The sequence below is a fragment of the Nyctereutes procyonoides genome, unplaced genomic scaffold (genome assembly GCF_905146905.1).
Source record: "Nyctereutes procyonoides isolate TBG_1078 unplaced genomic scaffold, NYPRO_anot_genome, whole genome shotgun sequence".
NCBI classification, from domain to species: Eukaryota; Metazoa; Chordata; class Mammalia; order Carnivora; family Canidae; genus Nyctereutes; species Nyctereutes procyonoides.
Window position 1 is genome coordinate 18,138,818 of NW_026575032.1, and position 27,000 is coordinate 18,165,817.

The 27,000-nt window shown below is 37.0% G+C and overlaps 1 long non-coding RNA gene across 1 annotated transcript; it reads left to right on the forward strand.

Moving 5' to 3' along the window:
- Positions 1-584: 584 nt before the first annotated feature.
- Positions 585-27,000, forward strand: LOC129504369 (uncharacterized). The gene is made up of 3 exons (XR_008663340.1): positions 585-616; positions 25,891-25,983; positions 26,112-27,000. It is a non-coding gene; the product is annotated as an uncharacterized LOC129504369 (long non-coding RNA).

Genomic DNA, 27,000 nt, shown 5'->3' on the forward strand with positions numbered 1-27,000 from the left:
ATATTCCGGAGCAACAGTAGCTAGATCAGACGTGGTGAGACAAGTAAAACTGAGAAATTGAAATTTTAATTTAACTCAAATTTAATTTATTTAGATTTATTACTTATTCATTATTAATTTAAATATATAGCAAATATAGTAGTAAAGTAGGCTCCAGGATTATGTATGCTACCATTAAATAGGATGAGAAATCATAATATTAAAACAAAAGTTTTCTGTTGAGGGAGAAATTACTTTGGAAGGGATAAGGGATCCAAATGACACTTTTGTGAATACACTTTGTTTTATGTTTGACTTATATATAAATCCCTAATAGTTAAAACCGAATTCTAGAAATTAATTCTTTAAAATTGGAATGCAATGTAAGACAAATGAACATAAATGTAAATCCAGGTGATGCAACAACTGTAGAGACAGAAAGCATTCCAAATAACTATACGTCACAGTGATTTGCTTGTGTGATTATGTTTTCAGTAATCACATCTTTGGTGGCTTCATTGTAATTGCTGTTCTCAAACTATTTGCGTGTGACGTAAGATAAATAAGTCTTGGTCAGACTTAGGCGCAATCTGTTTGGCATGGAATAAAGAAAGACAGGCATGCAAGATCGCTGAAGGTAAGCCAAAACCTGTGCTCTGGAATTTGAATGAGCAGTATCAGTATGATCTTATGATGATTTTTGCCTTTAAAAACATTACATATATATAATTTTATACGTCTTATATTTATTATAGTCTATCTTATGTATAATACATATAATGTAAGATAATATAAGATTTTATATGATTTTACTTATATAATATATAAGACTATATATTAACAATATATAACACGTATGTATGTATATGTATACTCACCGGAGAAATAGCCGCTTTTAGGTCTGGGGGGTAGTAATAAGCAAGATGTGTCTAGAATATTTTGTGCTAGAAAAGTAGGATATTATTAAAGGCTACTAGAATTCTGTCAAAAGGGCACAGTAGCCAGCTTGAACAGGTTCCCACTCACCAAAATTGAGACAATAAGGATAATAACTAGAACAGCTTAAAATACATTAAATGTATCTCAATTCATGAATATAAAGTGATACTCAAAACATCTCTTTGATTATCACTGAGAATACTAGGGAAACAGGTTTTTTTTTTAAGTTTCTATTAAATTCCAGTTAATTATCATACAGCGTAATATTAGTTTCAGATGTACAATATAGTGATTCAACATTTCTGTATAATACCTGGTGCTCGTCACAAGTGCCCTCCTTAATCCCCATCACCTGTTTGACCCATCCCCCCACCACCACCCTTTTTCTAACCATTGGTTTGTTCTCTATAGTTAAGAATCTGTTTCTTGGTTTGCCTCTCTCTCTGTTTTTTTCCCCTTTACTTACTTGTTTTGTTTATAAATTCCATATAAGTGAAATCATATGGTGTTTGTCTTTCTCCAATTGGAGACATTACACATTATATATGTATATATATATATCCTATTTAATGGTAGTATGTATATAATATATGTATATATATTATATATATATAAAATGTGTGTGTATACACAAAAAATACATATATATGTTTTTGTGTTCCTTAGGTAAATACCTCATAGTGCAATTGCTGGATCATATGGTAGTTTTTTATTTTTAATGTTTTGAGGAGCCACCATATTGTTTTCAGAATGGCTAAACCAGTTTGCATTCCCACCATCAGTGCAAGAGGGTCCTCCTTTCTTTACATCCTCACCAACACCTGTTGTTTCCTGTGTTGTTGATTTTAGCCATTCGGGCGGGTCTAAGGAGATATCTTATTATGGTTTTGATTTGCACTTCCCTAATGATCAGTGATGTTCAGCATATTTTCACGTGTCTGTTGGATATCTGGATGTCTTCTTTGGAAAAATGTCTGTTTATATCTTCTGTCCATTTTTAATCAGATTATTCATTTTGGGGGTGTTGAGTTTTAAAAGTTTTTATGTATTTTGAATACTAACCCTTTATCAGATATCTTATTTGCAAATATCTTCTCCCATTCAGTAGGTTATCTTTTAGTTTTGCTGTTTCCTTTGCTATGCAGAAGCTTTTAGTTTTGATGTGTCCCAATAGTTCTTTTTTGTTTGTTTGTTTCCTTTGCCTCATGCAATGTATCTGAAAGAAGTTTCTATGGCTGATGTCAAAGAAGTTACTGCTTGTGCTCTCCTGTAGGATTTTTATGGCTTCAGATCTCATATTTAGGTCCTTAAACCATTTGAATTTGTTTTTGTGTATGGTGCAAGAAAGTGGTCTAGTTTCATTCTTTTGCATGTTGCTGTCCAGTATTCCCAACACCATTTGTTGAAGAGGCATTCTTTTTCCAATTGGATATCCTTGCCTGCTTTGCTGAAGATTATTTGACCATAGAGTTGTGGGTTCATTTTTGGGTTTTTTCTTATCTGTTCTATTGATCTGGGTGTCTATCTTAGTGCTAGTACCATACTGTTTTAATTACCACAGCTTTGTAATATACCTTGAACTCTGGAATTGTGATGTCTCCAGCCTTGCTTTTCATTTTCAAGATTGATTTGGCTCTTCAAAGTCTTTCATGGTTTCACACAAATTTAAGGATATTTTTTTCTAGCTCTGTGGAAAATGCCATTGGTATTTTGCTAGGGATCGATTGCATTGACTGTGTAGATTTCTTTGAGTGGTATAAACATTTTAACAAACTTTGTTCTTCCAATCCATGAGTGTGGAATATCTTTCCATTTCTTTGTGTCCTCCTCAATTTCTTTCATCAGTGTTCTAGTTTTCAGAGTACAGATCTTGTATCTCTTTCATTAGGTTTATTCCTAGGTATCTTACTGTTTTTGGTACAATTATAAATGGGATCGAGTCCTTAATTTCTCTTTCTACTGCTTCATTATTGGTGTATAGAAATGCAGCAGATTTCTATATGTTGTTGATTTTGTATCCTGCGACTTTACTGAGTTTTTTTTTTTTTTTATCAGTTCTAGCAGTTTTTTGGTGGAGTCTTTCAGATTTTCTGTATATGGTATCATGTCATTTGTGAATAGTGAAAGCTTTACTTATTCTTTGATGATTTGGATGCTTTTTATTTCTTTTTGTAGTCTGATTGCTCTGGCTAGGGTTTCCAGTAATATGTTGAATAATAGTGGTGACAGTGGACATCTCTGTCTTGTTCCTTACTGTAGAGGAAAAGCTCTCAGTTTTTTTCCATTTAGGATGATATTCATTGTAGTTTTTTTTTTTTTTTGTATATGGCCTTCATTATGTTGAAGTTTGTTCCGTCTGGACCTACTTTGTTGAGGGTTTTAATCATGAATAGGTGTTATACTTTGTCAAATAGCTTTTCTGCACCTATTGAAATGATCATATGGTTTTTACGCTTTTTTTTATTATATGATGTATCATGTTAATTGATTTGTGAATATTGAGGCATCCTTGCAACCTGGGAATAAATCCCACTTGATCTCAGTGAATGATTTTTTAATGTATTGTTGGATTCTGCCAGTATTTTATTGAGAATTTTTGCAACTGTATTCATGAGGGATATATTTCATTTAGAAAATGGATAAATATAAGAAAACAAGTGTTCCTCTAACTTTTGCTAATAAAACTATTTCCTTGGTGTAGTTCATGAGAGGAAATTTCTATTTCTAAAAATATTCCAATTAAACAAGTAGAGAATGATAAAATTAACAAATCATAATTTTCTACCATAAGGAACTGATTGATCCCACGCCATGTTCATTAATGGCTTCTAACATTACAAAAAAAGAACCAGACTGTACATCAGTAAGCATCTACTTATAATACCACCTATGAAGGAGTTTGTACCCCTCACCCCTGAAAGGGTAACCTGAAATATTCAAGCACTTAGATCTGCTAAATCAGAAGAAAGAGGAGAGCCATGGGAACATGTTAAATGATACAACAGGGAATTAAATTGGGAAAATGCACTGTGGAGAACTTATAGACTACATATAAGTTATTGCAAGGAAACAATTGCAAGGAAAAAAATGCAACATGAAGTAGAGTTACAAACCTATACATTAATATAAGTGATATTTTAAGCAATCCAATGTATGGGCATTGTTTTGATTTTAATTCAAATGCAGAGAACATTAAAAATCATGCATAGTTTAGAAAATGTGAACATTGGCTATTTGATAACAGGGAATGTGTGTGTGTGGTGTGCATTTAAAAAAGATCATTTTTTTGTAAGGGAAATGTGTGTCATTATATATATATATATATATACACACTGTAATATTTATTTGAAATTGTATGATGTCAGGAATTTGCTTAGAAATTCTTTGGATGGAGAGATAGGAGGTAGAGATGATACAAGAATAGTTATGAGCTGATAATTGCAACCTGAGTGAGTGGTACATGTGGTTTGTTTCATTACTCCTTTTTTATATGTTTGAATTCTCCATGACAACAAGTTACAAAGACAGAATAGGTATAATGACTAAAAATAAATGATCTTATTTTACCTTTTGACTTCTGGTTTAAAATGCAATTAGTAGACTAAAGATGGATAGAGAAATTGTAAGGATTTTTGTGTTTGCTTTCAGCTTTCTCTTCCATAACCTGCAGATCTCCCATTCATTTTTTTTTACACACTTAATAAGGAGTTGACCTTATTTTCTTCACGTTAGAGTGCTCTCTGTGGCATTACATGTCTTCAGGAAATCACAGCTAAGTGGTTTCACTTCACATATCATCTGACCTCCCAAGAGAAAAATAAAGACCTGGCCAACTTCTTAGATAAAATATATTTTGGGGAAGTGGGGATGAAAACTCCTTTTTCTTTACTCTTTTCTCTTTATCATTATCTAAATTTCACTTTCTTCTACTGTCATGTGCTACTGTCTTGCCACTTTCTTAATCATTTATTTTCACCAAGATTCCTAAACAACAAAGAATGCCTTATTTTTATCAAAGTGAGCAAGTTCATATTTGGGTTGATGATTTGTGGCTTTCTTGAATTACTTCATCAACATATATTGTTCAGAGCACTGAGGGGATCCCAGAAAGTATATTCTATATATTCAGATATCAAACAATCTATAGTTTAATTGAAAAGACATAACTAATATCTTCACATACACAAAGAAAAGAAAAAGCAAACAGTTTTATCCTAAATGGGCAAATAGTGACTTTTAAACATGGCATGATGATAAAAATGGAGAAAACAGTACAAAATAATGTACTCATAGATGACTTGGTAGTTGAGTTGAATCCTTTTAAATGGATAGAATTTATAGAGATGGAATGAGAAAAGTAAGAGAGGAGAATGTGAGCAAAGATACTTGGGTTGAGATGAACATGTAAGAGGTGGTTCGAACTAGCTTAACTGAGGAGGACGTAAATTGAAAACAAAGAAAAATTGGGTGTAAGACTGTAGAGTCAGATTATGCCGGGTCAGATAAAGCAGATAGAATGATATGAAGAAGGCAGACGTTCCATCAGATTGGAATGTGGTCCATTCCTCTGTAGATAGATTTGGGTTGTTTCCACAGTTCAGCTGTTGTAAATGCTGCCATAAACCTGGAAATACAGACGATTCTTTGAGATCCTGATTTCCATCCTTTTGGAAATAAATCCAGAAGTAGGTTTTTTTTGGATCATAAGGTAGTTCTATTTTTAACTTTTGAGGAAAATCCATACTGTTTTCCATAGTGACTGCATCACTTTACATTTCCGCAAACAGCACACAAGGATTCCAGTTTCTCCACATCTTTGCCGACTCTTGTTATCTTTTGTTTTTTGATGATAGCCATTCTAACATCTCTATCCATTTATCTATTGGTGCACACTTAGATTGCTTCCATGTCTTGGCTATTGTAAAAATGCTGCAAAGGACATAGGGTGCCATATGTCTTTTTGAATTAGTGGGGTTTTTTTTTGGGGGGGATAAATATCTAGAAGTGGAATTGTTGGATCATATGGTAGTTCTACTTTTAAATTGAGGAAACTCCATACTGTTTTTCACAGTGGCTGCACCACCTTACCTTCCCATAAACAATGCACAGGGATTTCCGTTTCTCCACATTTTGGCCAACACTTGTTATTTCTTGTGTTTTTGATACTAGCCATTCTGATAGGTATGAGGTGATACCTCATTATGGTTTTGTTTTGCATTTTCCTGATGATTAATCATGTTGAGTATCTTTGCATGCCTGTTGGCATCTTTATATCTTCTTTGGAAAATGCCAATTTGGATCCTTTGGTCATTTTTAAATCAGATGTTTTTTTTTTTTAATATTGGGTTGTATGAGTTCCTTATATATTTTAGATGCTAACACCTTACTGAATGTATCATTTTTGAATACCTTTTCTCATTCAGTAGGTTACCTTTGCATTTTGTTAATGGTTTCTTTCACTGTGCAAAAGCTTTTAAGTTTGATGTGGTCCCATTTGTTTATTTTGCTTTTGTTGTCCTGATTTAAGGAGGTGGATCCAAAAATATATTGATATCAAAGAGCTTACTGTCTTTTCACAGTTTCACTTCTTATATGTCAGTCTTTAATCTCATTTTGAGTTCGTTTGGGTATGGTATAAGAAAGCGGTCCAGTTTCATTCTTTTGCATGTACCTGTTCAGTTTTTGCAGCACTATTTATTGAAGAAGTTATCTTTTCCTCATTGTATATTTCTGCTTTCTTTGTCATAGATTACTTGACCAGAGACATGTGTTTACTTTGAGGATCTCTGTTCTGTTCCATTGATCTATGCGTCTGTTTTGGGGCCGGTACTTTACTGTTTTGATTACTCCAGCTTTTAGTATAGTTTGGAGTCCAGGAGTGTATTATCTTCAGATTTGTTCTTCTTCCTCAAGATTCCTTTGGAATTTTGAGGTTTTCTGACGTTTTATATTAATTTGGGGATTGTTTTTCCTACTTCTATAAAAAATTCAATTGGAGTTTTGATGGGAACCACATTGAATCTGTAGATTCTTTTGGGTTGTATAGGTATTTTAACAATATTATCCTCCAGTCAGTGAAGATGGGAAGTCTTTCCACTTACTCTGTCTTCTTTAATTTCTTTCATCAGTGTATTTTAATTTTCGGTGTACACATCTTTTACCTACTTGGTTAAGTTTATTCCTCTTAATTTTATTCTTTTTATACTATTATAAATGGAATTGTTTTTATAATTTCTTTTTTAGATAGGTTGTTGTTAATGTATAGATATACAAATTATTTTTGCGTGTCAGTTTTGTATCCTGAAACTTTACTGTATTGTACTTGTTTTTTTTTTTAATTCTAAGAACTTTTTGTAGGATCTTTAGAATTTTCTGTAAATAACATAATACCTGCAGAAACAATTTTACTTCTTTCTTTCTGTTTTGGATCCCTTTTATTTCTTTTGCTCTAGTTAGAACTTCTGGTATTATGCAATATTACTCAGCCTTAACAAAAAGGAAATTCTATCACTTGCAACAAACGGATGGCCCTGGAAAACATTATGCTAAGTGAAATAAGTCCATCCCAGAAGAACAAATACTGAATGATTCTACTTATATGAAGTACATAAAATAGTCAAGCTTGTAGAAGCTCAGAATTGAATGGTAATTGCTAGGGAATTGGGAAGAAGGAAAAATGGGGAGTTGTTCAGTGGATGTAAATACAGTTATACAAGATGAATAAATACCGGAGATCTGCTTGTAAACACGGGTCCTAGATGGTGAGGCCAGTGGAAAGAGTGAGAAGCTAGAGAAAGGAAGATGTGTTTGAAGACTGTGGCAGTAGCACAGTAAAGGAGTTATACTAGACCAGACTCGAGGGAGGAATAGAAGATGAAGAGAAAAGGAATGAAACTGCAAAACATTTTAAAGAGAAAATAAAATTTGGTAGCAGATGAGTAGAGCAGAGGCTAAGAATCAAAGAGTAATTCAAGGCGTCTATGCTTAAATACTGGAAAAACGTGCTAAGGTGGAAATAACTACTCCTAGTAGAGAAGAAAGACCAGTTTGGAATGCAGATATGTGTTGGGATGTGTGGCAAGTTCTCAATTAAGAGCCCTTCTGATGGAGTAAAGGTCAGTTGTGAAACTCTCCAAATACTCAAGAAAAATGTTTTTGTCTACTTTTATGTGCGTGAAAAGACATTAGAATCCACCTTGTGGGAAGATTTTCATGTATAACACCAGAGGTTGGAAGTTTAAATTTCAGTTATTCCCTTTGGGCAAATTATTTAACATTTCTGAACCTTGGTTTTTTTCCTTAAGAATGGGATAAATGATATCTCCTTCATGATAATATGATATCAACCTGCATGGGGGTTGAAAAATAGTGACAATGTGAAAGTGCCTAGCAGAGTGTCCAGCACAGACTCAATAAAGTTTTGTTCAACTGAAATTAAATGAAATCTACTAAGGTCAGATTGCTTTGTAGTTCTACCAATCAGATAACTCCATCCTCATTTCACCAGGTGACAGCAGCTCGTTCATCACAGTGCTCCCCTAGGCCTGGGACTCAGGTCTGTGACCGCTATCTTTAGAAGTCTAGGATGACATTTTTTCTAAACTGAAGAGAGTGAAAAATTGGAGGTGTTAACACCTCCAGGAAAAATGACTTATCCCTCTATAATGTACCCACCTGCATTTTAGAAGTCTGCTCTAATACTGCTTGAGGTGCAGTCTCCAATAATATTGTGTTTGTATCGTACAGTGAAGTGATGTCCTCTTGAAAATATAAATTAAGACAGCACTCAATGAGTCTTTGAAAAAAGGAGATGGGAGCCAAGGCAGAGAATTTAAAATAGAATGATACCTCAATGATTTATTTGGATAACAATGTTCTTGGCAGCCTGCTAGTGGAGGATGGGTGCAAAATCTCTATTATTCTCCGCTGCCTGTTTTTATGGCCTTCGTTTACCATGATGGAGTACCTGGTCTGTGCTTGCAGGCACCTAATGGCCTTCATTTCTCCCTGATGCTCAAGTCTCTCTCTGGCTTTAGTTAGGATTTTGAAAAAAAGGCTCACTGACTCCTTAGTCCCTGGGGGTACAATGGTGTTGTGTGGCAGTCCCACACTCCATGAACTTATGGGTGAGGGGACAGGGGCCTTAGGCCTTGTAAGAATGGCTCTACGTGTTCACATAGGAACGTGGTTTTACTCCCTGTGTCTCTGAGGTAGATAGGTAACACTTCTTTATCTAAGCAGGAGAAAAAGATACTCATGGCGACTTACCAAACTCAGAAATAGTTCTTCCAGTGAAAGGTGGAAGTTAGATAATATATGAAATTTCAAACTTGATTAGCAAAAGTGCTTGGAGAATTTGCATCCAGTTACTTGGAATATGCTTAAAGCTTAGGAAAAAGGGCCATATTTTATCTTGGTGAAGAGGAAAGGCGTAATACAACCATAGCAGAGACAGTTCAAGGTAACGCAGGCCAGGCCAGGGGCAATGTGGCTCAGTCTTCAGGTTGGCAGAGTGGGTCCACATTCTGACTCGATGACGGTGACCCCAAGTGGAAGCATGTAACCATTCCAGAAGGTGTGTATGATCCACTTCAATGACTCTCTCTCTCTCTTTCACCAGTCGTATGAGAAGACAGTCATAGAATTCCCGTGTCTGCAAGTTAGAAGATTGGTGGCTCTCGTGTTTGTCATTGTTATTTTATTTTTCCTTAATGTTGAGGCAGTTAGAGACTCGTCTTTATCCATTTACCTCACAATCACCTTTTATTTTTCTTTTCCATTTTCTCTCTACAAAATTGAGCCCATTCTTGCACACATAGACCATTTTTTAACTTGTTATATGTTCTTGCTCTCCTCAACCTGAACACTTCCCTTTGCATTATTCACACTCATCCTAAAGGCAATAGTGTAATTGTTTAAATCCATAGACTCACTTTATTCAAATTCCGGGTCTTTCATTTACTCCCTGTGGGACATATAATCATTCTTAATCCACTCTAATCCTTAGTTTTCTCAACTTCTTTGAGTTTTTTTTAAGATTTTATTTATTTATTTAAGAGAAAGAGAGAGAGAGAGAGAGAGAGAGAGATGCAGGCAGAGGGAAAAGCAGGCTTCATGCAGGGAGCTCGATGTGGGGGACTCGATCTCAGGACCCAGGATCATGACCTGAGCCAAAGGCAGATGCTCAACCACTGAGCCATCCAGGTGCCCCTCTTTGAGTGGTTTTAAGATTAAATAAAAATTATTTGTTCAATTAGCAATATTTATTGAAAATCTTTGATGTGACATGATAAACAATGACCAAGTTCTAGTGACAGAACTTGTTTATTTGAAAGAGAGAGAGAGCGAGAGAGAGAAAGAGAGCACGTGTGCAGAGGGGGAGAGAGAGAATCTGAAGCAGACTCCATGCTGAGAGCAGAGCCTGAACAGAGCTGGAGCCCATGACCCTGAGGTCATAACCTGAGCCTAAACCAAGAGTTGGATGCTTAACCAACTGAGCTACCAGGTGCCCCAGCAAACTGTAACTATTATTAATACTATGGACAAAGAGGCCAGATTTAGCTATTAGTGGAAACTATAATTTCTGGCAAGTGATAGTGGTGTTTCAGGTGTAGTGATGATGTATTTCCATCTCTAATAAATGTACTTATGAATCTAAATTGGATATTTGAACATATAAAAATACAAATGATACATGGAAATGCTTAATATTTTAAAGTTGGTGGGAAAATAACTAAATTTTGGAAAATAAGACCTCAACTATTTCTTGAGAAAATGAAAATGTAATATTTTTATTCTTTAAAATTCTCCTCTAATTCTTAAATATCTTCTGTGAAAAACAAGCTACAGCCTATTTTTTTTCCCTCTAATTGTCATTCCATTCCAGGAAGGAGGAAAATCAGCTGCAAAGAAAACAATTCCTTATTTGTGCGTGTATGTAAAGGACTTTTTATCCTGTGATTTCTATTAGTGCCAATAAAAAATATTGTTACTTCTAAAAGCTGATAGATGGACGGAGAAACAGAGACAGGAAGGTGGAGCAAGATCCAGGCATATCTAATATGATTGACCAGCTTTGCACCTGTAATTTGAACAATTCTTTCCTATAGATCTTGAATTTCCAAGACACTTTCCTCAGTACCGATGACCAAATAAATAAGAAATGTCAGAATCTGAACTCAGACTAGAGAGACTGAAATGTTCTTTCACTTGTCAGTCTGAACTACTCAGAAAAAGAAATTAATTTCCTGTTTTGATTGCTCTCTAAATGATGCATGTCAGTCAATTCTTCTTTTCTGTGTGTTTTTTTTAATTTTTATCTATTTTTAATTTTTAAAAAGATTTTGTCTATTTGAGAGAGAGAATGAGTAATGAGAAGGGGGAGAGAGAGAGAAGTAGACTTCCCACTGAGCGGGGGGCCCCGACTCAGGGCTCCATCCAGGACCTGGGATCATGAGCTGAGCTGAAGGCAGACCTTAACTGACGGGGCCACCCAGGCACCCTTATTTCTATGTTTAAATTGAAAGTTTCATCTTTGGTTGATTCACCAAGTAAAATTTGCATTTGGCTTTGGGGCTATCTGATCTCTGGGTATTATTAGTTATTTTAGGTGACAAACTCTTTGAATGTTTGCATAGAACCATCGACCAAGAAAGGCAGTGCGGATGAGAGAGAAAGGGTACCCATTCTCTGGTAAAGGGTGGTGGAAGAGAGCAAGTCCTAATTCCACAACCTTCATCTAAATTAGAATGCCTACACAGGGTATCCAGGTTGTTCCTTTCTCAATATATGCCGGAGATAAAGTGATATTTTTAGAGCACGCGCCTTTCTATACGGGTGATTTTATACCCTCTTCATTTAGTTAAGACTCTGAAGACATGACATGTTTTAGAAATTATCATGATAACTATTAAGATAATTAAAATGAATTATTTCCATTATGAAGTTGTATGTACCATTCCTTTCTAAGACCAATTTATCATTCCTTGGCATCCAATTACACTATTAAAAAGGAAGAGAAGCTTCTAGTCAATTAAGCAAACAAGCTCAGTGTGTAGTTTTTTATGGCACCTTTTCTGACTGATTGCAAAATTACAGTGCAAGCAAGTTCAAGCCTAATCAGAATAAATAAAAAAATCTTTCCTAGGGAGGTCAGAGAAGAATGCTCATGTCTTCTGGTTAAATAGTTGATTTTTTAAAAGATTTTATTTATCTATCTATGAGAGACACAGAGAGAGAGGCAGAGACACAGGCAGTCTCCATGCAGGGAGCCCGAGGTGGGATTCGATCTCAGGACCCCAGGATCATGCCTTGGGCTGAAGGCAGATGCTCAACCACTGAGCCACCCAGGCATCCCTAAATACTTTTTTTTTTTTTAAGATTTGTTTAGTTTAGTATCTTGAATAGATAGGTGTTTTTAACCATCCCCATCATCATTTGTATTATTGATGGCTTATAAATGAGAGATGGCATCAGAATTAGTATGGCTGGGCAAATAGCTCAGACAACTGCATATGGAAACGACCTTACCAAGTACAGAACACAAATACTGAACGCTTAACACAGAGCAATTTTGGGAGGTGCTCCCTCTAATCTGAAACAAAACGTCTCAGAGATCCCGGAGTGTGGGAGGAGCACAGGCTGAGGGACAGAGCAACATAAATCCGTACAAACTTTCACGCTGTTCTGTGCTGTTTTGTATATTGTCAAAACACGGTAAATGTCTGGTTCCACAACATGTGAAAATCACCCAGTTTTTATGGCAGTTGGCTCTGCTTGATGGATCTCAATTTCCACATTTCCTTTGGATCCCCTGCAAGTGGCACATACATGTTTGTTTGTCTTGGGCAGGTTTCTGCAACATTTTTGCTGAGTGGGATGACAGGATCCGAAGACGCTGGCCAAGATTTCTTGGCCCGTGACCGTGGCTCTATTTCAGTTCATCTTGGAAGGGCCTATTTCACCAAGATTCACCCTCACAGAAATGTGTTAATTCTCTATCAATCAACACCGAGCAGCAAATTGCTTGTTTGTAGCCGTAGCAACATATTTTTGCCTCTCGGTGAAATGAACAGTAGCCAAGGAGATAAACACTATAATTGTCTGCCAAAAGGATACTCTATACATCCAAGTTGTTTTCCTAAGTATATTATATAAATGTGTCATCAGTCAAGTTTTACTTTAATAGTTACATAAAATAAGGGTTGCGGCAATATCTTGCTTTGCTATATCCAAAGCTGTATATGATTTTGTCTACATTGTCTTAGGATGATAGTTTATTCCGTGTGTAGAAGACTTTTTGGACAGATTATTCACTTATCTTTGTCTCTTTGACACGTTTCTTAAAATAACTATAATAAAAGCATATATATGTCTGGGAACTAACATAAGGAATGGATTTTTTGTTTTTAGGAATGGATTTGATAAAATATCTCATTCTAAAATTATTGTAAAATAAAAATTGACGGCCTTTAATATTGTATTTATACTTTCTATAGTGCGTTATTCAATTTGTTCATTTACAGTTTCAAGCAAGAAAAATTAATTCGAATGATGCATATAATATTCTGATATGAGCTAAAACTCAAGTTTAAAGGCATAACACTACTATAGATTCTTCTGTATATGTAAAACAAATGTAAACAATTGGTGGAATATGGTAAGGGAGTCAACAATTACCTATTTGGCCCTTACTATTCTGGCTTGCACCGAATTTTTTTTATAATTATTTTTTTTATTGGAGTTCAATTTGCCAGCATATAGCATATCACCCAGTGCTCATCCTGTCAAGGGCCCCCCTCAGTGCCGATCACCCAGTCACCCCCACCCCCTGCCCACCTCCCCTTCCACTACCCCTTGTTCATTTCCCAGAGTGAGGAGTCTCTCATGTTTTGTCTCCCTCACTGATATTTTCACTCATTTTCTCTCCTTTTCCTTTATTCCTTTTGACTAATTCTTATATTCCCCAAATGAATGAGACCATACAATGTTTGTCCTTCTCCGATTGACTTATTTCACTCAGCATAATACCCTCCAGGTCCATCCATGTGGAAGCAAATGGTGGGTATTTGTCGTTTCTAATGGCTGAGGAATATTCCATTGTATACATAGACCACATCTTCTTTATCCATCATCTGTCAATGGACACCGAGGCTCCTTCCACAGTTTGGCTATTGTGGACATGGCTGCTGTGAACACTGGGGTGCAGGTGTCCCGGCGTTTCATTGCATCTGTATCTTTGGGGTAAATCCCCAGCAGTGCAATTGCTGGGTCATAGGGCAGGTCTATTTTTAACCCTTTGAGGAGCCTCCACACAGTTTTCCAGAGTGGCTGCAGCAGTTCACATTCCCACCAACAGTGCAGGAGGGCTCCCCTTTCTCCGCATCCTCTCCAACATTTGTGGTGTCCTGCCTTGTTAATGTTCACCATTCTTGCTGGTGTGAGGTGGGATCTCGTTGTGGTTTTGATTTGTATTTCCCTGATGGCCAGTGATGCGGAGCATTGTCTCATGTGCTTATTGGCCATGTCTATGCCTATGTCCTCTGTGAGATTTCTGGTCGTGTCTTTTGCCCATTTCATGATTGGTTTTTTTTGCTGTTGAGTTTAATAAGTTCTTTATAGATCTTGGATACTAGCCCTTTATCTGATAAAGCAGTCCATGTGATGGATCATATCAACAAGAGAAAAAACAAGAACCAGATGATCCTCTCAATAGATGCAGAGAAAGCATTTGACAAAATACAGCCTCCATTCCTGATCAAAACTCTTCAGAGCATAGGGATAGAGGGAACATTCCTCAGCATCTTAAAAGCCATCTACGAAAAGCCCACAGCAAATATCATTCTCAATGGGGCAACACTGGGAGCCTTTCCCCTAAGATCAGGAACACGACAGGGATGTCTACTCTCACCACTGCTATTCAACATAGTCCTAGAAGTCCGAGCCTCAGCAATCAGGCAACAAAAAGAAATAAAAGGCATTCAAATTGGCAAAGAAGAAGTCAAACTCTCTCTCTTTGTAGATTACATGGTACTGTACGCAGAAAACCCAAAAGACTCCACCCCAAGATTGCTAGAACTCATACAGCAATTTGGCAGTGTGGCAGGATACAAAACCAATGCCCAGAAATCAGTGGCATTTCTATACACCAACAATGAGACTGAAGAAAGAGAAATGATGGAGTCAATCCCATTTACAACTCCACCCAAAAGCATAAGATACCTAGGAATAAACCTAACCAAAGAGGTAAAGGATCTATACCCTAAAAACTACAGAACACTTCTGAAAGAAATTGAGGAAGACACAAAGAGATGGAAAAATATTCCATGCTCATGGATTGGAAGAACAAATACTGTGAAAATGTCAATGCTCCCCAGGGCAATTCACACGTTCAATGCAATCCCTATCAAAATACCATGGACTTTCTTCAGAGAGTTGGAACAAATCATCTTAAGATTTGTGTGGAATCAGAAAAGACCCCGAATAACCAGGGGAATATTGAAAAATAAAACCATATCTGGGGGCATCACAATGCCCGATTTCAGGTTGTACTACAAAGGTGTGGTCACCAAGACAGTGTGGTCCTGGCACAAAAACAGACACACAGATCAATGGAACAGAATAGAGAATCCAGAAATGGGCCCTCAACTCTAGGTCAAATAATATTCAATAAAGCAGGAAAGACTCTCCACTGAAAAAAGGACGGTCTCTTCAATAAATGGTGCTGGGAAAATTGGACATCCACATGCAGAAGAGTGAAACTAGACCACTCTCTTGCACCATACACAAAGGTAAACTCAAATGGGTGAAAGATCAAAATATGAGACAAGATTCCATCAAAGTCCTAGAGGAGAACACAGGCAACACCCTTTTTGAACTTGGCCACAGCAACTTCTTGCAAGATACATCCATGAAGGCAAGAGAAACAAAAGCGAAAATGAATTATTGGGACTTACTCAAGATAAAAAGCTTCCACACAACAAAAGAAACAGTCAACAAAACTAAAAGACAACCTACAGAATGGGAGAAGAGATTTGCGAATTCTTTTTTTTTTTTTAAGTAGTAATTCTCTAGCTAGAAGGACCCTGCGAAATCATCTGCTACAAAACAGATCCAGATGAACTCAGCAAATTACTCAAGGTCACCCAGCTTGGCAGGTCTAGATACAAAAGCAAAACCCTGAGTCTAGTTAGTTGGGTCCGTGGGCTATTGGCTTAGTCAATCCCAGATCTGATTTCTGATTTTGACAAATGAATTACTTCAGTTCCTCAGCCATAAAAATGGGTTCAACGATCTACCGAACAGGGCCCCGTGCAGATTGACCTAATACTAATGAGGCAGCGTGCAGTAAGTGCCCAGGTATTGCCTAGAACACTCAGCAAGCATGACTCCCTTTTTCTCCTAGGCTCTTTGCAGGATAACAGTGAGAAGCAAATGTTCCTTTCACCTATTCTTTCAACTTCCCACTGGTTAATCCTTTATACGATAGGATTTCTATCTATATTTATAGGTTTCTGTAAGCACCAGGACTTTAAGAATTTGTTCTTTACCAAGGAATGTAAGTCATGCTTTTACCATTCTTGTTGACTTGGATTTATCTATTCCAAACTCTGAAATACAACCTCACAGCGATTTTCAAGAGCTTGTGAGCTTAATTTTGGATTTGGCGCTGAAGTTTAAATGATCTGAGGTGATGACATACCCTTCAGTCTAGTTTTAAAGTCCTGACTGGTGTTATTCACTTTTCAGCTGTGAATTATATGAAAGTTCAGGAAACACTGAGCTGAAATAAACTAAATAAGTTTTTTCTAAGTGCCATGGTTGGGGTTTTTGTCATTTAGTAAATAGAGATTTTTCAGATTATTAAAAAGTGAATATTTGTTATTGCAAACATCTGGTTGAAGAGGCATAGGATGTAGCTAGGTCCTGCTAGATAGAAGTGGCTTGGTAGCCAGGAAAAGGAAAGCTTTATTAAATAATAGGCAAACTTTGGGAGTACTGCCTGTGTGCAAGGTTGTGACCTTGCTAGAGAGAATCCTCTTCAGAGGATTAAGTTACATGACTAAAGTCCTATAAGGCTAAGTTAAGGTTCAAAAAAAAAAAATTGACATCTGACTATCAAACCAGTGCTCATGTCTTTGCCAGTTGTTTCCAAATCAACTCTTTCTGTGGCTCTGTTTCCTACAAAATAAGTTCATAATTCAACCTGAATATGCTCCATTCAGAACTAAAAAGTCACGGTATATATTTAGAATGAAAATGTCAATATTGATTTTTTTTTATTATTCTTGGTTTATGAGTTTGTGAGCTATAAGTTTATTGTTCTTGTTCTAAAAAAAAAGAGTCAGGTTTTCACATAAATTCAAGTCTATTTGCTTATACGTTAGCATGATAAAGCAGTTAGAATGTGGCTTCCTTGGGAAGGGCTGAAGAGATTCCAGGCATTTATGGATTGGGCTATAAATGTTCACCTCTTAGAGAAGGAAGTGTGATAATATAAATATGTTTTTCAAAAAAAATTAATATATTCAGCTCTGAATTTGCTGGGACCGTGGCAGCGAAGTCCCATACTTGGTAGGTAACTTAGGGTGATAGGAATTCATCATCCCAGAGTTCTGGAAGCGACATGTTGGAAATCAACATGGTAACAGGGTTGCTTCCTTCAAGGACCGTGACAGAGGATCTCTTCCCTGGCTTCCGGTAGTTTGCTGGCCCTCTTCCACTTTCCTTGGCTTCTGTCGACATAATTCCAGCCTCTGCCTTTATCTTCACATGGTAACTTCCCTGTGTCTTCACATAGTTTTCTTCTGCACATGTCAGTGCCCCCCCCCCTTCACAACCCTGTCCCAGAGTTCAGTCACATTTTGGGGGAAGACTGGGAGTGAGGGGTTTAACATAGAGGTTTTTTTCTTTTTTCTTTTTTTCCCCCAGGGGACACGATTCAACCCAGAATTTAGATCAAAACAAATAGCATGCTTCTTTGCATAATTAAACCTGCAAGAGCCTGGATGATTCATTTGAGTGAAAGAGGACCAAAAAAAAGGAGTAAGAAAGAGAAAGTGAGTAAAGGAAGAGAAAGGAAGCAAGGAAAAGCAAGGAGGTATAGAAGCAAAAGGGAGGGCAGAGGAGGGAGAGGGGACCAGAAGGTCACTTGATCCAATGAACATTCTCATTTGTAGGCGGGTTCAAATCCCCCCCCCCCCCAGTTCTCTGTGCAGGTCTGGTCCAAGCTTGACCAGAGAGCTCTGATCTTCCCAGTTATAGCTAGTTTATGAGTTCGATAATTACTCACATCTTATGTCCACTCACTAAAGAAAAATGTGTCTTTAGAGTCTTTTTAAAATTAGATTGCTTCTGCTGGTAAAAGCCTACAGGAGTTTTAAATTCAGACCATTTGTTTCCTAGTAAAGAGAACTGGGTTGTTGTTTTTTTTGTTGTTGTTGTTGTTGTTTTCCTTTGTAGAACCCGTAGCAGGAGTCACCATGTGCCCACTCCAGATGTGAATTAGCTCAGTAGGACATTATAAGGCATATGATCGCCCGGTGCTGGGATGCTGTTGTTTCCACTACTTCAGAAAGTAGAGATTAAAAATTCCCTGTTCATTCTTCCAGGAAGTACATCTTTCTGCCAAAGCCAAATGAATTTTAGCACGACTTTGTGTAGTTCATATTTTAAAGCATCAAGGTCATGCAATCTCCAGAAAACCTGATCTATCCACATAGTTTAGGGTGATGATGCTGAAGGACAGGTTTATTAGGGCTCATTATGAACCAATGTATGTGAATGAGAACAGCAGAGCTTAATCATGTTTTATATTCTATTAAGATTACTGTAAAGCATCTTGCATGGGATTTTGTTTATTAAGGTAATTTTTTTTTTCAAAAAGGTTTTATTTATTTATTCATGAGAGACACAGAGAGAGGCAGAGACACAGGCAGAGTGAGAAGCAGGCTCCCTGCAGGGAGCCCAATGCAGGACTCGATCCCAGGACCCCAGGGTCATGACCTGAGCTGAAGGCAGACACTCACTACTGAGCCACCCAGGGGTCCCTTAAGGTGTCTTTTTTTTCTTTCTTTTTGTCCATGTGTCATCTCAGTTGGTTCTTACTGCATATCTGAACAAACACATTTAGAGTTATAAGCGGTGGAGCCAAGATAAAAGCTCATGTCTCTACCTTCTCATCTGTTTCTTTCCCCATTTACCTCATTGACTCAGCAGACTATGGCAGATTTCCTGTTTTACTCCTGAACGCTCAGTAGTTGCCTTGAATACAATTTACATAAAAACCATATGAGAGAAAGTAATTAAAGTCACGAAATGTGAGAAAGGGGGATATGCCTATGATGAGGAGGAGAGGAAACTCTGAAGTGCTTCTGAAGTAGAAGGGCTACCTAAGCATATTTCCATGGAGGGCTGAAAGGCATGTGTTCCAGGAAGAACCCTCTGGAGTGGAAGATTTGAAACTGAAATCTGTTCCCAGTCACAAGCCTTCTTCCATTCTTATCAACCTCTTCCTATTTTATTTGCTCTAATATTTGTCATATTACAGTATTTCCATGGTGATGAACTATGATATTATAAACACTAACCAAATCGGTCTGGATGAAGAAGAAGAGCAGAGAACAAAGGACTTCCTGTTTACACAAAGATAATCTGTTCAGTTAATCTGAGGCAGCTTAAAGAAAAATGAAAGAACACTCCAGAAAGAAGTTTGACGATTGCACCTAATTTGAACAAGAGGAAATTCTGATCATCTGACTCAGCCAAGGTCTTAGATGCAGTAACAGAATAGTCAGGTCTCAAATTCAGGAAATTTAACAACCAATTCTCGACACACTAAACATGATCTTCTTAATTCATTTGCATAGTTTGAGCGATAATAAATTCGGTGTTATTTTTAAATGGCTAAGAAATAGAATAAATGTGTTGAAGATGTCCCAAGTCAAATATGAAAAAAAAAAAAAAGAAAAAGTGAGTCATCAATAACAATTAGAAAACATCCCCAAAGTCTCTGTCTTTTTTTAGAGGCTAACACGCAGTTACTGCTTCCTCAGGTGGAGCAAACATAGTTGAGGCAGTAGCTTGTTTGTTTGCAGTGCAGCTATCTGTCTATGTTGGGAAATCTTTCGGAAGATTAATGTATTTCTTGTTGTCCCGGACAGATTGTCACGTGTAAAAAACAATCAAATGTTGCTAAGTTCCATGTCAGATGATGTATACCACTAATTTCTTATTTTCTCTTTGAAGAGTGGAATGGTTCTGGATGAATCAAGCCTATTGCTATGAAAGGAGAGGGAGAGTCAATCATATGTGCTACTGAATTTCCAAAACGATCTAGAACCCCAAAGTTCCTCAGTGCATCCATTCATACACCTATTCACATATTCATTCACTTGACAGATATTTACTCTGTGCCTCCCATATGCCAGGCCCTGGGCTGGCATTGAGTCCTCAAATATTATAAAAGCCAACAAGAGATCATAATGATGATCTGATGGGTAAAAAAATAATAATAATGATGATGATGATCTGTTTAGTTTTTCAGACATTTGATGCAAATTGCCTACATTCCACAATCATAACCTCACTTACATACTAACACTTGGGCATATTTGGCCACACTGGGGATGTGAACTAGACTATGAACCCATTTAGGAAGCAATAAGTGCTCAACAACCCTTACTTAGAAGATAAACAATACCTAGTGGTTCTAAGAATCTAGGATTTCATAGAAAAGGAAAGGAAAATAAGATGAAAGGACCAGTAGAGGGTTGCCAGCCATTTATGTTGTCAAGGAAGAATATTAAAGACATCCCCAGACAAAATTACAATTTGCTGTCGCTTATATTCCTTCCAAAGCAGCGTATGAAAACACTCTCCACTGCGACAAAGGAAGGGCTAGTTCTCAGGATAAAGTTAGACCTTTCAATTGGTTGTATTTAAGCTGAATGAAAAACTCGTCCTATTGTCTTTTTTTCTTCTGAATTTCCTTCACGAATACTTGTGCTATTTCACTTTGTTAAACATTCCTCAGGCAGTGACGCCGGGCTACAAACCACAGGTTGGGACACACTGGCGGGAAATGCAAGAGCTGCAGCCCTGTGATCAGTCAGGAGACCCTTGAATGAATCTAGTCTCCGGCACTTACTAATGTGAGAGCTTAGTCAACTTGGTTTTATGTTGTTCGGCTGAAAGGCGGGAATTCCAATAGAATTTGTAAGGATTAAATTATATATAACCCATAAAAAAAAAAAAAACCCTACACAGGGCCTTACAGAGATGCGAAACTAACAGCTATTGTGGCAACAGACCTAGAGTAGTTTAGGAGATGCAAATGCCCACATTTTGGATTTTATGCCCCTACCCTATCCATCAAAAACTGAAGAATCTGAGAGTTTGCCTAACTTCCAAGCTGACTAATTAGTCTGATGCTCCTTCATGGATCCTGGCAGAAGGTAGGAGACTCTTGGATCAGGGAAAGAGGACAGAGCAAGAGCGGCAGCCAGAGTATCGGTGTTTGTGGCTGTACCCGGGCACCGGTGTCTGCAGAGTGATGTTCTGAGGGCCAGGAGACTCTTGGAAAACCTCATGATCCTCCGAAGCCCGTTGTCCACCTTCGTATTGGACATTCTCTAAGTCTGACAAATGCATAATGACATGCATCCATCACTAGAGTATTCCACAGAGTAACACTCTACGTTCAGAATCTGTCCTCAGTTGATAATAGCTCTTCTCTACTGTACGGTTGAAGTCTTCCTCTCTTAACTGAATATTCCCCATAAACATTTAACATTCTTTTTTTTTTAACATTTAACATTCTTGAATAATTTCTTCCTAGAAAGGAAAAAAAAATCATGTGAGTATCCAATTTTCCAAACACCATTTAATCATTCTTGCGCTGAGTATTCTTGGCTCCCTCGTCACATATTAGTTGATTGAATATCATGGGTTTATTTCCAGGTTCTTGACTATGTTCCGTTAGTTTTTGTATCAGTTTTTATGCCAATATCATGCTGTTTCAATTACTATAGTTTTGTAATACAGCTTGGAATTAGGAAGTATGATGACCCCAGCTTTGTTTCTTTTCAGGATTGCTTTGGCTATTTGGGGTTTTCTGTGGTTCCATACAACATTTGGAATTATTTGTTCTATTCCTGTGAAAATGCTATTGGAATTTTAATAGGGATTGCATTGAATCTGTAGATGGATTTGGGTAGTATGGACATTTTTAACAATGTTAATTATTTCAATTCATGAATATGGGGTATCTTTCCATTTATTTGTGTCTTCTTCATATTTCTTTGTCAGTGTCTCAGTTTTCAAACTACAGATCTTTTACATCCTTGGTTAAATTTATTCCTAAATACTTAATTGTTTATGATGATATTGTATGGGATTTTCTTTTTTTTTTTTTTTGGTAGTTCATTGTTAGTATATAGAAACACAAATAATTTTTGTATGTTGATTTTGTCTCTTGCAAATTTATTGAATTCATTTATTAGTTCTAAGGCTCTTCAGTGGAGTCTTTAGGATTTTCTATATATAAGATCATGTCATATGCAAACAAAGACAAATTTATTTTTTCCTTTCAGATTTGGATGCCTTCTAATTTTTGCCTAATTGCTTTGATTAGGATGTCCAGTACTCTGTTGAATAGGAGTGGCAAGAGTAAACACCTTTGTCTTGTTCCTGCTCTTGGAAGAACATTATAGAGGTTCCTCAAAAAATTAAAAATAGAACTATCATTTAATCCAGCAATCCCACTCTTGGTACTACCTTGAAAAGATATCTGAGCCCCTGTGTTCATTGCAGCATTATTCACAAAAGTCATGACATGGAAACAACCTAATCTGTCAATAGATGAATGGATAAAGACAATAGGTAAAAGAAAATGGATAAAGTAGGGGCAGCTGGATGGTTCAATCTGTTAAGAGTCCACATTCGACTCAGGTCATGATCCCAGAGTCCTGGGCTCCCTGTTCAGCGGGAAGCTTGCTTCTCCCTCTCCCTCTGCTGCTCCCCCTGCTGTGCTTGTTTGCTCTCTCTCTGTCAAATAAATAAATAAAATCTTAAAAAAAAGAAAGAAAATGGACGTATATAAATAATGGGATATAATTTAGTCATAAAAAAGAAGGAAATACTGCTATTTGTGGCAGCATGAATGAAACTTGGAGGCATTGTACTAAGTGAAATAAATACAGCAGAGAAAGTCATATACTATATGATCTCACTCATATATGGAATATGCAAAAGCCAAATTCATAGAAATCGAGAGTAGATGGTGGTTATCAAGACTAGGATGTGGAAGAAATGGGGAGAAGTTGGTAATCATTGCACAATATGTACAATCAAATCATCACATTGCACACTTTTAGCTGACACCAAATTACAGGTTATTGTATTTCCGTAAAGTTGAGGGAAGAAAGGAAAAAGCAAATTAACCAACCTCTCTCTCCTTCTTATCTCCCTCTACTCACTATTGAACTCTCCTCTCCAACCCAATTTCTTAAGGGGTTTTATGCTTGGTTCCCCCATTTACTCACAATCCATTCACTGATTTCTATAATGCAATATAAATACAGAAACTGCACACAAGTCATATATGTACAATTTAATAAGTAACTGTGTAACCTCCACTCAGGTCTAGAGACAGAACAATATTGACACCCATGACCCAGTGATTCCAGTCCTAGACACATAACCTAGAGTACAGAAACCAGGAAACACGTACAAGGATGTTTACAGCAATATTATTCAGTCTTACGGAAGTGAAATAACCATTTGCAGAATGAGTATATCTATTATACTCCCTCCTAATCCTTTCCAGAAAAACTCACTCCTTTTATAGATATCCATTTTCCTTGCTTACATGACAATAATCTTGTTACTATTCCCTAAACTTAACCAATATATTTGAATCTTTCCTGTTTTGAATTTTATGAAAATAGTCATTATGTGTATTCTTTGTGTCTGCTTCTTTCACTCAACATGTTTGTGATATTTATTTATATTCTTGGGTATACCTGAAGTTTACTGCTGTCGTTTATTTCTTTTTATTCTGTATAGTATTTTATTATATGTCGTCTACAATTTACTTACGTATTCTTTTATAGATGATTGTTTCCATTTCTGTAATATTAAACAATATTGCTATAAACACTCTTATAAATGGGTTCTACTGTATGTACTTTGGTTATATGTCTAGAAGCAGATTTGATGTATTACAGAGTCTATGCATCTTTAATGATAATAGATCATGTCAACTCTTTCCCAAAGTGGTGGTTTCATTCTTCACGCCTACCAGCAGAGTAGTAAGGTTTCTGTTTTACCACATTTCATTTTATTAAAGAATAAACCCAATAATATTTACTGTGTGCCAGGCCATATGGTAAGCACATTGATTTAAATTTTATGATATAATTAGGATTGGGTAGTATTGCTATTTATACTTCCCAGATAATGAAATAAAGGCATAGAGAGGAGGAATGACTGGCCCCTATTCACACATTTGAATGTGGCGGAGAGTTCAGTTTAAGAGATTAGATCACTCTGCTATGATGCCTCTCCTTCACTCTCACATCCATTTTCATACTCTTTGTGCTAGTTTTGTAGGTCGGTTATAGTATTTTTAATAGTGGTTTTATTTTATTTTTTTATTTTAAAGATTTTATTTATTTATTCATGAGAGACACACAGAGAGAGGCAGAGACACAGGCAGAGGGAAAAGCAGGCTCCATGCAGGAAGCCCGATATGGGACTCGATCCCAGGACCCCGGGGTCACGGCCTGAGCCAAAGGCAGACATCCAACCACTAAGCTATCCAGGTGTTGTCCTTTTAACAGTGATTTTAATTTTTCATTTACCTCAATATAAATGATATTGAACAGCTTTTCATAAATTTTTTTAAGATTTTTTTTTTTGAAAGAGAGAGAGAGAGAAAGAGAGCACATGAGTGGGTGGGAGGGGGAGAGAGAGAGGGAGAAGCAGACTTTCTGCTGAACAAGGAGAGCCCTCAACATGGGGCTCAATCCCAGCACCCCTGAGATCCTGACCTGAGCTGAAATCAAGAGTCCCCTAGGCATCCCACTACCCATATTATTCTATGTATATTTTATTTCTGTTGAGATCTGTGATACATTACAAATTCATGTTTGTAAATGGTATTATTAATTCTTAATTTTATATGTCAACTTGGCTAGGCTATGGTGCCTGGGTGTTTGGTCAAATACTAGTATAGATGTTGCTGTCAGGGTATTGTGTAGGTACGATTAACATTTATAGTCTGTTGACTTTAAGTAAAGGATACTACCTTCAATAGTGTGGTTTGGCCTCATTCAAACAGTTGAAGACCTTACAAGCAAAAACCGAAGTTTCCCAGAGAAAAGGACATTCTGCCTCAAGCTGTCACATAAAAATCCTGCCTGAGTTTCCAGTCTCTGGCATATCCTATGGGAACAGATTCAAGACTGTAGCTTCAACTCTTATGTGAGTTTCTAGCCATCTGACCTGACACACAGATTTCAAATTTGCCAGGCCCACAATCACATGAGTCAATTCCTTAAAATAAGTGTCTGTCTGTGCATGTCTATACATATACATATACCTTGTTTTATTGTACTCTCTATATAATTCCTTGTTTTTTGTTTGCCTGGAGAATCCTGGCTGATGCAGATTTTGGTACCGAGAAAGGCTCAAGAGGAACAGAATCTCAGTTTTCTGAGTTTGTTCTGGGGTTGCTGGGATTGATTGTCTAATAAAATAATACAATTAGATTTAAAGATGCTAATGTCGCTATTATGAAGGCACTAACAATCTATGGTATGATGTGACGATAGAGATGTGAGAAATATTGCTGTCAAATTGGCTGGTTGCTCCTAATTGTACTCAACAAAGTGGAGAAAGTAAAAGACGAGTTCAAGTGCTAAGTAAATGTCTAAAAAGTTTCTGCATCTGTCTTATATCCTGTATCTGCAGAGATGGAATTTCTGAAGACTAAACCCGGTTTAGTGAGTGGCTGAATTACAACATAAATTGAATTCCCAAGCTCACAAGATGTTTGCTGTTAAAGTAAGTATATTGATTGTGAAGGATGGGATCCTGAGAATTGGAATGGAAGCATGTGGGCAGATCCTGATGAAGGTGGGGACACGGTATTGAGGGCCTAAATTCTGATGCATCTTCTTTGCCAATGGAAGCAACTGCTCTATCTCCATTCAAGGAGGTTAACTGTACTTCACCTGAGGAACTTATAATGAGCTCCCCTAAAGCAGTTGCCTCACAAGACGCTATTGATTCTCTTCAAGACTTCTCCTCCCCTGCCACCTGTCTTTGCTTCTAGCCCCATCAGTAGACTCAAGTCTTGCAGTTCCCAAAAGGTAAGGCACACAATCAGACATGTAAGGAGATGTATTATATTCCCAAAACGACTTGATTTTTCTGGTTCGTATAATGGAAATCTGAAAATACGTGTAAGAATGGATATTAAGGGCTTGGAAATTGGAGGAAGGAGTGTAAAGTCAAATCAGGTACAATTTATTGGAATGGGTCCACTAAGCAGACACTCTGGATTCAGTGTTGTGATTTGAGGAGTTAGAAGGGCCTCTAACACTTTGTTAGATTGGTTGGTTAAAGCATGGGTTGAAGCATGAAAAATGGCCTGTATTAAATAAGTTGAAATGCCAGAAGTGCATTAGTATGCTTTATAGTATGGTATCTAAAGTCTTAGGGAATTGGAATGTTAGAGTAGATTTATCACATAAGACTTGCTCACCCACCCCTGAAGGTCGCAACTTGTGAGACTGTGAAAAATAAATTTTGAGAAGGGCCCTACACCCTTGAAGAACACTGTGGTCAGTCTTCTCTGTAGGTCAGGGATTACAAGGGGAACTGCTGACACTGAACTGGCGTTCTTAAATGCAATGGATATAATTAGATCCTGGAGTGGCAAGAGCCAAGTGGTGGCACTTAATGACTAAAGACAAGGTGGGCATGGTTACCATAATGGACAGCAGAGTCAAAGCAATAATTAGAACAATCTGATTCACAGATCTGTGGCATTAGCTAATTGATCATGGTGTTCCTACA